The sequence below is a fragment of the Bos mutus genome, chromosome 12, assembly GCF_027580195.1.
Source record: "Bos mutus isolate GX-2022 chromosome 12, NWIPB_WYAK_1.1, whole genome shotgun sequence".
NCBI lineage: Eukaryota > Metazoa > Chordata > Mammalia > Artiodactyla > Bovidae > Bos > Bos mutus.
In genome coordinates, this window is record NC_091628.1 from 50,015,397 (window position 1) to 50,028,353 (window position 12,957).

Here is a 12,957-nt window from a genome sequence, read left to right on the forward strand (position 1 = left end):
TCTGAATGCAGAGTTCCAAAGAATAGCAAAAAGAGATAAGAAAGCCTTCTTCACCAATCAATGCAAAGAAATAGAGGAAAACAACAGAATGGGAAAGACTAGAGATCTCGTCAAGAAAATTAGAGATACCAAAGGAACATTTCATGCAAAGATGAGCTCGATAAAGGACAGAAATGGTATGGACCTAACAGAAGAAGAAGATATTAAGAAGAGATGGCAAGAATACACAGAAGAACTGTACAAAAAAGATCTTCAGAACCAAGATAATCACGATGGTGTGATCACTGACCTAGAGCCAGACATCCTGGAATGTGAAGTCAAGTGGGCCTTAGAAAGCATCACTAAGAACAAAGCTAGTGGAGGTGATGGAATTCCAGTTGAACTATTCCAAATCGTCAAAGATGATGCTGTGACAGTGCTGCACTCAATATGCCAGCAAATTTGGAAAACTCAGCAGTGGCCACAGGACTGGAAAAGGTCAGTTTTCATTCCAATCCCAAAGAAAGGCAATGCCAAAGAATGCTCAAACTACCGCACAATTGCACTCATCCCACACGCTAGTAAAGTAATGCTCAAAATTCTCCAAGCCAGGCTTCAGCAATATGTGAACCGTGAACTTCCTGATGTTCAAGCTGGTTTTAGAAAAGGCAGAGGAACCAGAGATCAAATTGCCAACATCCGCTGGATCATGGAAAAAGCAAGAGTGCCGGGGTCCAGCCCCGGCTGATCCAGAGTATTTGAAGGAGAGACGGCATAGGCGACATATTTATTTAAATATTTATCAAAGATATAAAGAGTAATAGAATGAAGATAGCTCAGTAGGAAAATTCAGTGGAGAAAAGAGGCTGAGTAGCTTGGTTTACGCGGGAGACCAATAAAACTTCAAGACAAGAAGTTTGCACCACTTACGTAGACCGCAGGCATCCTTCCGTTCTCCTGAAGGAGAGGAGACACTGAGGCTTCCCCGGTCGGATCTTAGAAGCCCAGGCATAATTAGCAAGTATGGCGGGTTCTGCGCTCCAGATGGAGACTCAGCCAGAATTTGGGAGACACAGCGACATGGGGAGACCAAGTTTCGGTGAACAAGGCCCGCACTTTATTTTCCAAAGTAGTTTCTATACCTTAAGTTGTGCATAGAGGATAATGGGGAAAGGGGTGGAGTCATGCAAGGACAGCAGTTCCTGGTCCTAATCGAAGCCGGACTTTCAAACTTATCATATGCAAAAGTTCAGGTGAATTACATCATCTTCTGGCTAGGAGGCCTGTTAACATTTTAAGAAACTTATCTTTCTCTAAATGTGATTATTCCAAAGTCAGGCACCAGCCTCCAAAAAAGCACTGGACAAAGCTGCATTCCTATAGGGCAAAGGTGAGGTGGGCTCAATCAAGAAAAGAATTAACTCAAGGGTCCAAGGTTACAAACATTGAGGCTGCTACTTACATTTCTATACACCCATTATATCAATCAATACACTGCCAAGGACACAGTAGGTAAGGAGTATGGAGACTTAGCAGCAAACATTGGCCCAATAAGTGAAAAACCCTTCACCAATACAATTTCTAATCAATCTTTTAACTACTCAAAGGAATCTGTGTTTAGACAGTTTAGAACATCTCCTGCCTCTCACAGTTGGGAGGCTCTGAACAATCACATGTGGCCGGAAAAACCTATTCAGGCAGGCTAGAGGACTTCCAAAGGAGTTTGTAGGTTGAAACACTGTCACACCCAGGACTTATTAACTGGAGCTGTAAGCTAACTCTTTTTTCAGAGAGAGGTAGTGGGGGACAGCCCCCCATAAAGTCAGAGGTGTAGGTGAAAGCACAAAGCAGGAAGTAGGCAGACTCTGGTTTGGGGGGTAGATACTCGAGAATTTCCAGGGGGACTCCTGAGGCTCGATCCCGCCTTTGCGTATGCCGAGCCTCCTTCCTCATGACCTTTGTCATGGGTGGAGCTCCTTACGCTGGCTCCTGGCAGTGATAGAATTCCAGTTGAGCTATTCCAGATCCTGAAAGATGATGCTGTGGAAAGTGCTGCACTCAGTATGCAATATGCCAGCTCCTGGCACAAGAGAGGTTCAGAAAAGCATCTATTTCTGCTTTATTGACAATGCCAAAGCCTTTGACTGTGTGGATCACAATAAACTGTGGAAAATTCTGAAGGAGAAGGGAATACCAGACCACCTGACCTGCCTCTTGGGAAATCTGTATGCAGGTCAGGAAGCAACAGTTAGAACTGGACATGGAACAACAGACTTGTTCCATATAGGAAAAGGAGTTCGTCAAGGCTGTATATTGTCACCCTGTTTATTTAACTTATATGCAGATTACATCATGAGAAACACTGGACTGGAAGAAACACAGCTGGAATCAAGATTGCTGGGAGAAATATCAATCACCTCAGATATGGAGATGACACCACCCTTATGGCAGAAAGTGAAGAGGAACTAAAAAGCCTCTTGATGAAAGTGAAAGTGGAGAGTGAAAAAGTGGGCTTAAAGCTCAACATTCAGAAAAAGAAGATCATGGCATCCGGTCCCATCACTTCATGGGAAATAGATGGGGAAACAGTGGAAACAATGTCAGACTTTATTTTTCTGGGCTCCTAAATCACTACAGATGGTGATTGCAGCCATGAAATTAAAAGACGCTTACTCCTTGAAAGGAAAGTTATGACCAACCTAGATAGCATATTCAAAAGCAGAGACATTCTTTTGCCAGCAAAGGTTCGTCTAGTCAAGGCTATGGTTTTTCTTGTGGTCATGTATGGATGTGAGAGTTGGACTGTGAAGAAGGCTGAGCGCCGAAGAATTGATGCTTTTGAACTGTGGTGTTGGAGAAGACTCTTGAGAGTCCCTTGGACTGCAAGGAGATCCAACCAGTCCATTCTGAAGGAGATCAGCCCCGGGATTTCATTGGAAGGAATGATGCTAAAGCTAAAATTCCAGTACTTTGGCCACCTCATGCGAAGAGTTGACTCATTGGAGAAGACTGTGATGCTGGGAGGGATTGGGGGCAGGAGGAGAAGGGGACGACAGAGGATGAGATGGCTGGATGGCATCACGGACTCGAAGGATGTGAGTCTGGGTGAACTCCGGGAGTTGGTGATGTACAGGGAGGCCTGGCGTGCTTCGATTTATGGGGTCGCAAAGAGTCGGACATGACTGAGCGACTGAACTGAACTTACTAGTGTGTGAGATGAGTGCAATTATGTGGTAGTTTGAACATTCTTTGGCATTGCCTTTCTTTGGGATTGGAATGAAAACTGACCTTTTTCAGTCCTGTGGCCACTGCTGAGTTTTCCAAATTTGCTGGCATATTGAGGGCAGCACTTTCACAGCATCATCTTTTAGGATTTGAAATAGCTCAGCTGGAATTCTATCACCTCACTAGCTTTGTTCATAGTGATGCTTCCTAAGGCCCACTTGACTTCACCTTCCAGGATGTCTGATTCATTCCAGGTGAGTGATCACACTATCGTGATCATCTGGGTCATGAAGATCTTTTTTGTACAGTTCTTCTGTGTATTCTTGCCACCTCTTCTTAATTTCTTCTGCTTCTGTTAGGTCCATACCATCTCTGTCCTTTATTGATCCCATGTTTGCATGAAATGTTCCCTTGGTATCTCTAATTTCCTTGAAGAGATATCTAGTCTTTCCCATTCTATCGTTTTCCTCTATTTCTTTGCACTGATCACTGAGGAAGGCTTTCTTATCTCTTCTTGCTATTCTTGGAACTCTGCATTCAAATGGGTATATCTCCTTTTCTGCTTTGTTTTTCACTTCTCTTCTTTTCACAGCTATTCATAAGATCTCCTCAGACAGCCATTTTATTTTTTTCCATTTCTTTTTCTTGGGGATGGTCTTGCTCCCAGTCTCCAGTACAATGTCATGGACATCCATCCATAGTTCCTCAGGCACTCTGTCTATCAGATCTAGTCCCTTAAATCTACTTCCCACTTCCACTGTATAATCGTAATGGATTTAATTTAGGTCATACCTGAAAATAATATTTCCCTACTTTCTTCAATTTTAGTCTGAATTTGGCAATAAGAAGTTCATGATGTGAGCCACAGTCAGCTCCAAGTCTTGCTTTTGCTGACTGTATAGAGCTTCTCCATCTTTGGCTGCAAAGAATATAATCAATTTCAGGGAGTTATTAAATTTAAAATGTTAAATTAATAAAAGTATGGTATGTCCATAAGAAATAGCTCATACTTAATCTTTGACAAACTCAAAGATTTCCCACTAAAATTAGATACAAGGCAAGGATGTCCTCTTTCAACATCCATTCCATTTGAACATTCATAGGAACTCCTTGCTAATGCAAGTAACTCCTTGCTAATGCAATATGGCAGAAAAGAAAAGATATACATATTGTGAAGGAAGACAAAACACTATCTTCTTCACAGATGACATGTGATCATTTATGTGGAAAATCTAAAAGAATCAGAAAAATAAAACTCTGGGAACTAATTAGCCATTCTAGCAAGGTTTCAAGATGTAAGGTTAATCTATAAAAGCTGATTGCATTCCTATATACTAACAAAGAACAAGTGGAATTTTATATTTAAAATACAACACCATGTATATTAGCACCTAAAAATTAAAATTTGTTGTTGTTTAATTGCTAGGTCCTGTCCAACTCTTCACAACTGAACTTTGTAGCCCACCAGGCTCCTCTGTCCATGGGATTTCCCAGGCAAGAATACTGGAGTGAGTTGTCATTTCTTCCTCCAGGGGATCTTCCCCAACCAGTGATCAAACCCACATTGACAGACAGATTTTTTACCACTGAGCCACCTGAGAAGCTCAGTGTTCTCTGCAGGGTAACCTTAATTATTACACTGAAGACTTTGTAATTCATTTGAAAAGCAACTAGAAGTCACTGAAGATCTTTGAACTACCAGTGATGTGACCAAATTGTCTTCAGAGAAGATGATTCTGGAAATACGAAGTCTAAATATAATGTTGTAGAAAGGAGAAAGTCCACAGGAACTAGAGCAACTCAGGTAATAAAGATTGAGTTAGAGGAGAGGGAAGGAGAAATTGTTGTGGGAGAAGTTTCCAGAAACATTTTCACAAGTGGAAGTGAAAGAGCTTAGCAGGTACTTAACATGGAAGGACATAAATGATTTGAAGGTTTCAAACCTAACCTTCTTACCTCTCAAGAACAGATAAAAAGATCCATAAATGGCCACAAGAAAGGAAGGATAGAAGCTATTAAACTATAAGATGGTGTGGCCGCCAAGCAACTTTATGAGCATATCTTGATGAAACAATCTTATCCAAATGTCCAAATACCTCACTGAAAATATTTCCAAACAAAGTAAAATAATTCTATGTGGCCCTGTTGGAAATAAGAGTGAGTCAAATACTGCTATCAGCTATGTCCACACAATGTCCCGTAATCTTTCATATACATGACTTTGGATAAAATATGAGCTGAAGTTAATAATTTTGTTATCATTAGCCTGCATTTCTCAAATGTATAAGCAATGTGATTTTTTAAAATATAATTAGATACCTGGCACCTATCTTCAGTGATGGGTGAAAAAAAGAGAATTGAGGGCTTCTGATTTTCAGCCAGCTAATTACAGGTCACCAGATTACAGGTAATGCAGAAGAGCTACAAAACCCAACATCTCTATTTCATCCCTCACAGACATTGAAATCAGCCGTGACAATGCTGTCATTCTCCTTTGTGAGACCAAGGCGGGATGGCAGGTTTTAAATAATGCATAAGCTACTAACATGCCTGCTCCTATCCCTTTCAAAAAATGGTGGAGTGTCTCTTTTATAGTCCACAAAGAATTGAAATCATATGGTGAATCCTGACAATTGCTTTCAGGAGGAGCTCTTGGCATGAGCTGCAGGTTCTTCAGTTTGCCCATGGCAGGAACGCAGACTGCCACTGCATACAGATGATCACAGGGCCTGGAGAGCATCCTGGCTGCAGAGTTTTCCCAGGGCAGGACGAATCCATACCAGCTTAAAATCCTGCCTCTGCTGTTTTCTCACCAAATGGCATTTTCCTCACCCATTTCATGCCTGTCCTATGAAGTCAGGTTGGTATTGTACACAAATCAGCAGTGCTCTTAGAGAAATGGATAACTCTTTCCTTTACCTCTGAATATAGATCCCAGGCTAAGTAGATGGAAAACAAGAATTAAAAAAAAAAAAGAATAGAATTGTATCAGTTAGCACTAGCTCTCAACTGCTGGGCTGCACAGATGAAAAAGGACATTTCAGTGTTTCCCTGAGAATTGGACTAGAGAAAATCTAGGGTCAGAGATGGGGGAAACAGTCACTGCCCAGTGTAATGGGTCCCCTACCCCGTTTCCTCTCTTCTCTTTGTCTCTGGTTCCTCCCTAGGATTTCAACTTTCAGAACAAATTATTCCAAGATCATATGAACCCAAGCATCTCACTGTGATCCCCAAATTCAGAGTAACTCTAAGAGCAACATCCTCCTATATGAGATTTTGCTTTTATTTTCCATATATTGGGTGTATATGACTTTCTCTACCAGGTTAAAGCCATAAGGAAGAGAATGTTTATGATTCCCTGGTTACCATCTAGATTCCTTCCTGGACACAGTGCTAGGGACATAACAGATTTTCAAGATACATTAGTGAAGCAAAAACTTATTTTAGAATAAAACATCTTTCTTAGAGGAAGAGATTAGCTAAGATGTATCTAGGGTTTCCCAGAGGTAAACATTTACTTTAAGGGAAAGAGGAGTAGGAAAGAGTCAGTTGTGTCTGACTCTTTGTGACCCCCATGAACTGTAGCCTGCTAGGCTCTTCTGTCCATGGGATTTTCCAGGCAAGAATATGAGAGTGGGTTGCCATGCCCTCCTCCAGGGCATCTTCCCAACCCAGGGATCAAACCTGCAACTCCTGTGTCTCCTACATTGCAGGTTGATTCTTTAAGGCTGAGCCACTGGGGGAGCCCCAAGCTAGGGATTAGGGGCTGAACATTCACACTGTCCATGGTGCATTCATTGCTAAAGCCAAATGTCTTAATTTAGCCAAGGCCATGGAAAACTCTTAATATTACTCAATGGAGAGTTACATATTAGAGATGATAAAGAGAAGACAAATCAATTTTTCAAGGCACATTATTTTATTATTTGCATGACTTTCTTTTGGAAATGTACTTTTTAGTCATTTATCTTACTAGTCACCTAGGACAGCTTAGTCTCCTGTCTCATAGCCCTGGGTGCTAACGTATTGGTTGGCTGATCTCACTGGCACAGTGGTAAATGATCCTGAACCTTAATTTATATATGAAGAAACATACACAAAGGGGTCAAATATGTAGCTCAGGGCCTCAAAACATAACAGCAGAAGTTACGAACTGAGCCTTGTTTTGCTGTGACGTGGTGTATATTTAGTGTTCAGTTAACACATACGGCAGAGGTGTGAAGCATGTTGCTGCTGCTGCTAAGTCGCTTCAATCCTGTCCGACTCTGTGCGACCCCATAGACGGCAGCCCACCAGGCTTCCCCATCCCTGGGATTCTCCAGGCAAGAACACTGGAGTGGGTTGCCATTTCCTTCTCCAATGTGTGAAAGTGAAGTCGCTCAGTCGTGTCCGACTCTTTGTGACCCCGTGGACTGCAGCCTACCAGGCTCCTCCACCCATGGGATTTTCCAGGCAAGAGTACTGGAGTGGGTTGCCATTTCCTTCTCCAGGGGATCTTCCTGACCCAAGGACTGAGCCCACATCTCCTTACATTGGCAGGCAGGTTCTTTTCCACTGAGTCACCAGGGAAGCCCATTATAATTGGAGATATGTCTCAAACAGTGGTTCTCAAACATCAGAGTCCATTAGAGTCACCCGCAGCCTTGTTAAGATGTGTTTCTGGGCTCCAGCCCTCAATGTTCTGATTTTCCAGCTCAGGAGTAGCCACCAAGAATTAGAATTTCCAATAAATTCTCAGGTGATTCTGATGCTGAAGGTCTAGGGAGCACACTTCAAAGAGCTGTGGTCTAAAGCAACTAACATAGATTAGATATTCAATAATGAGTGGCTATGATTATTTCTGAAGCATAGAAAGCAGTTTAATGAAATACTTGATGATGGAGAAGATATTGAATATACACAGATGATATAACTAAGAGTACAAGTCCTGCCAAGTCAGAGCACAGATGGAAGGTCGTCTCAGCCAGAGCAATGCTGAGAGATTTAAGAAGGAAGTGCTGCTCTGTAGCTTTTACGACAGAAAAAAAAAAAAAAAACGTTTATTTTACAAATGTCTTCTAGATGTTCTTTAATGGCTCATACAATACACTCTCTTCTTCCTCTTCATGTGTGACCTCTTCCTCTGAATGTGGTGAAACTTTAATGACCAAGGAGTTGAATGCTTAGCTTTAATGGGAGTTGCCTGTGTTAATGCCTTGTGCATAACTGGAAGAATGAATTTTATCTATTAAAATTTTTCCAGATTTAGCCCTGACATATGTGATATAATGTCGTGTCAGAAAAATTCTGTCAATGTGTTTTATATAAAAGTGAACACATGGAAGTTGGAATCTTGGCTCATAAATACTACTGAATACCTAATAGTATAATTTTAAACAATGCATGCACACATGTAGGGGCAACTCAAGAAAAAAGAAACTGCCTAGTAACACAAAAATGTCTTTTGAAATTGTACAGTAAAAAAAAAAAAAAAAAAGCAAGTACTGAACCAGATGTAAGTTTGAGATTTGGGGCCAAACCTGTCTTCCCTAGTTCTATTAATTCTTCCAGTCAAGAAAACTCAGAAGGAGCAAAGATAGTACAAATATTCCTATTCATCCACCCTTCATATATTCACTGAGTATATATACTCAGTAGATTCACTGAGTCTGTGCCTCAACTTCTCTCTGTCTCAAATGTCCCCTCTTTCCATTTCCACTTATCCAGTTCAGAGTCTCAGTACTTCTCACCTAGATTATTTCAATAACCACTTAATTCTTCATAGATCTAGTCAAGGACATCTTATACCTAATGCCATATAATTTTTTCTTATCACATCAAGCCTCTATCCATAAGGCAATCATTTGCCTTAAGTTTAAACCTGGCCTGGCAATCAAACTTTCATGACTTAGACCCAACCCCATTTTCCAGTGTTTCACTGAACATGATATTTTTACATTCCTCTCACCCTAGCCATATTGAACAATGACTTCTAGCAAATCTTGTGCTCTCATTCTTCTGTGTTGTAGCCCACATTATATCTCTTTAAATAATAAAAAAATTAGTGTTTTATTATTTATAAAACAATATCACAAGGATAATCTCAATTTATCCCCCAAACATTAGAGCTGTAAACTAGACATTTTCCTTTCCATGTAACAGAAGAGTAAATATAGAATTAGAGAGATTATATATTGATAGAAACAGCCCAGGAGAGCTACCATTACAATAATTCTAAAACAAGATCAAACCACACATACATACACACTTGGGGATCATTCCAGACTTGGACAATCTCATCTTGCAGATCATAATAAAGAAAGAAGTTGCAAGATCTATACATCAAAAGGATTCATCTGAGAATGTGTCTTGATAGAATGATAGAATGTGAATCAATTCAATGATAATTACATTTAAGGCAGGCTGATGTAGAATGAATCCCAATTGCCTGAAAATATGGATCTTCTATGGAGCAACCATGTAGTCTTATTGACAAGACCCTAACTAGTGGATATGTATTCATTTCAAACTTAGGGAGTTTTGCACCCCCAGAAAACAGAATCTTCTCTCTTCTTCCTCTCCTAGGTTTCTACTCTTTGCCTTCTATATCTTCTTACCCCTCAAAAAAGGAATTGGAAAGTCTGTGATAATGCTAGCCATCTTCTTGCTGTTTCATGTTGTTGTCAATAAAAAGTAAATTTATTTTATCACAAGGGAATAGGTATATAGGAGTTTTCAACCTATACACTCTAAAAAAATACAGGATTTGACTGCAGAACCAAAATTATGCCAAAATTATCTAGATCCTTGTTGAAAATGCAGATATAAATCAGAATCTTGAGAAACGGGGCCCAGAACTATGTTTTTCAAACACTTCAAAAGATTCTCATGCTCACTAATCTTTAAGAAATAAGATATCTTCTACTTATATCAACAATGGAATAGCTTGTATGAAATCAAACTTTCTGCATGGACAACCATAAAAGATGCATAAGACATAAAACATTAGACAGCTGTACAAAGGCATATGTACAGCAAAAGCAAAAGCAACCAAACAATGTTGGCTTAAAGAATTAACATCCAGGAGAGAAGAGAGGAACGTTGAGGTAAACCCCACATTCACTACCATTTTTAGTTTTGATAAATAAACCAAACAAAAAACTACAGCTTCAAGTTTATGGCAGTCACACTGGGCTTGGAGATGAATTCTCAAGGCAACCTGGACTTGGGAAGTCAAAATCCAGGAGAAAAGAGAACTATAGAGAAGTAAACCAATGTTCGGCTTGACTTTTGACCTTTTAGATATTGGCAGAACAGAGAGCAACAGGTAGAAAAAGCCAGCATAAAGCTGCTAAGATCTTTAAAAACTAAGTGGAATTCCACATCCTCACAGAGCTTGGAAGCCAAATTATGAATTTAGAGACCTCCGAAGTACCAGGGTTATGGTAAATTTCCCAGGCTTTCAGGTAAGATCTCAGAAAGATAACACATTAGTAGTAGGAACAAATCAGAAAGAGACCTGTCTGAAAATCACCCCCCAGTTCATCTCATCATTGATGGGATGTAGATGATTGGCCTTTACTTTAACTGCCTTCTGGAAAAAAAATAAATTATCTCAGAAAATATTATTTTATTTTATATTTTACATAATAGTATTAATATCTTCAATTTAGATGCATAGTATCAAGCATGTAATCCAAAACTTCCAAATATGACTGGAAGTAGGGTCAAATGAGACAAAGAAAAAACAGATAATTATAACAGACCCACAGTGATACAGGTATTAGAGTGACCATGAGAGGACATTAGAATGACCGATTTGTACATTAAAGAAAAAGTATAAAATATAGAAAACTTCAACAAGAACTGAATCTATAAAAATAGTTATCTAGAACTAAAATTAAGAAGTTAAGAAATGAGTTTAATAACTAATTAGACACAGTATAGGGGAAGTTCAGCTCAGCGGTAAAGGATCTCCTGCAATGCAGAAGACACAGAAGATGTGGGTTTGATCCCTGGGTCAGGAAGTTTCCATGAAAGAGAAAATGGTGACCCACTCTAATATTCTTGCCCGAAAAATCCCATGGACAGAGGAGCCTGGTGGCCTACAGTCCAATAGGTTCGTAAAGAGTTGGACCCGAATGAGCAACTGAGCATGCAAGGGGATATTAATGAACTGGAAGACAGATCAGTATAAAATATCAAAACTAAATCACAGCTGGATTCTAAAAAGAAAAGAAGTGTGTAAAGAACATATGGGACTAGGTAAAATTACCTGTGCTGTGCTTAGTCACTCAGTCGTGTCTGGCTCTTGGTGACCCCATGGACTATACACACCAGGCTCTTCTGTCCATGGGGATTCTCCAAGCAAGAATACTTGAGTGGGTTGCCATGCCCTCCTCCAGGGGAGCTTCCCAACTCAGGTATCAAAGCCAGGTCTCCTGCATTGCAGGCAGATTCTTTACCATCTGAGCCACCAGAGAAGCAAGAGAAGAGAAAAAATGTGACATAAGAAGTATTCAAAGAGGTAATGACCTGAAGAAAAACAGATCCAGCAGGGAAAAAAAATTTTAAAAAGAAGATGCATTCCCTTCAGAGGAGCAGCAATAAGGTCTAAAGCTAACCTGTCAACAGAAATGACAAGGCAGGAGACAAGGGCAAGAAATATGTAAAGTGTTGAAAGAAAATAACTATAAATCAAGAATTCTTTATCCAGTGAAATACCCTTAAATAGTAAAGACTAAGTAAATAGAAATACTTTAGACAAAGAGAAAAATTATTACCAGCAGGTGTGCCCCAAAATAAATCCTAAAAGAAGTTCTTCAGGCAAAAAGATAGCAGTTAGAAACATGGTAATAAAAACAACAAAAATCTTTGGAAAAAATTAAAATGTTGGTAAATATAAATGAATACTTAGTATGTAAAAAGCAATGATAATTTTTTCTGGGGTTGAAAAATACATGTTGGTTAAAATAAATGACAACAATTGCACAAAGTTTATGAAGAACAAAAGTACCTATTACATACTGGGTCAAGTGTACAAGTTGCAGTCTCTAGGGTAACAAGAAATTGGATCGTAAATGAATATACACCTAACAGGCTATGGGTCAAATAGGAAAAATAATAAATATGTGGGTTTAAGTGCACTGATTATATTAATTGTAAATGAACTAAATGCCACAATTTAAAAACTTATTAGACCAGATAAAATAAAATATATGCTGCTTATTAGAGATATTTTAAATATAAAGATACTGAAAAGTTAAAAATAAAATGATGGAAAAACATCTTCCATACAAACACTAACCAAACAAAATAAAACTGATATTACTATAATAATATTAGACAAAATAGTCTTTAAGATAACAGGTGAACCAGTGGTACATTTCATACCAATAAAATTATTGATTCTACAGGGAAAAATGATAATCTTCAGTGTGTAAATGTCTATCAGCACATTCTCAACATATATAAAGCAAAAATTGCTGGACATAAAGGAGAAATTGACATATCTACAATCATAGTTGGAGAATTTCATTCAGCAACTGGAGAAAAGCCAATAAAAATTAGTAGCAATAATTAAGATAAATGACACGCTGAGGGACTAAGCACACAGCACAATATGATTAACAAATTTGACTTAATTGGCATACACAGAATATTATACCTAACAGCTGAGGAATGCACATTCTTTTCAAACACAGATCAATTGCCAAAACTGACCATGTGCTGTGCTGTGTTTAGTCATGTCCAACTCTTTACCACCCCATGGAC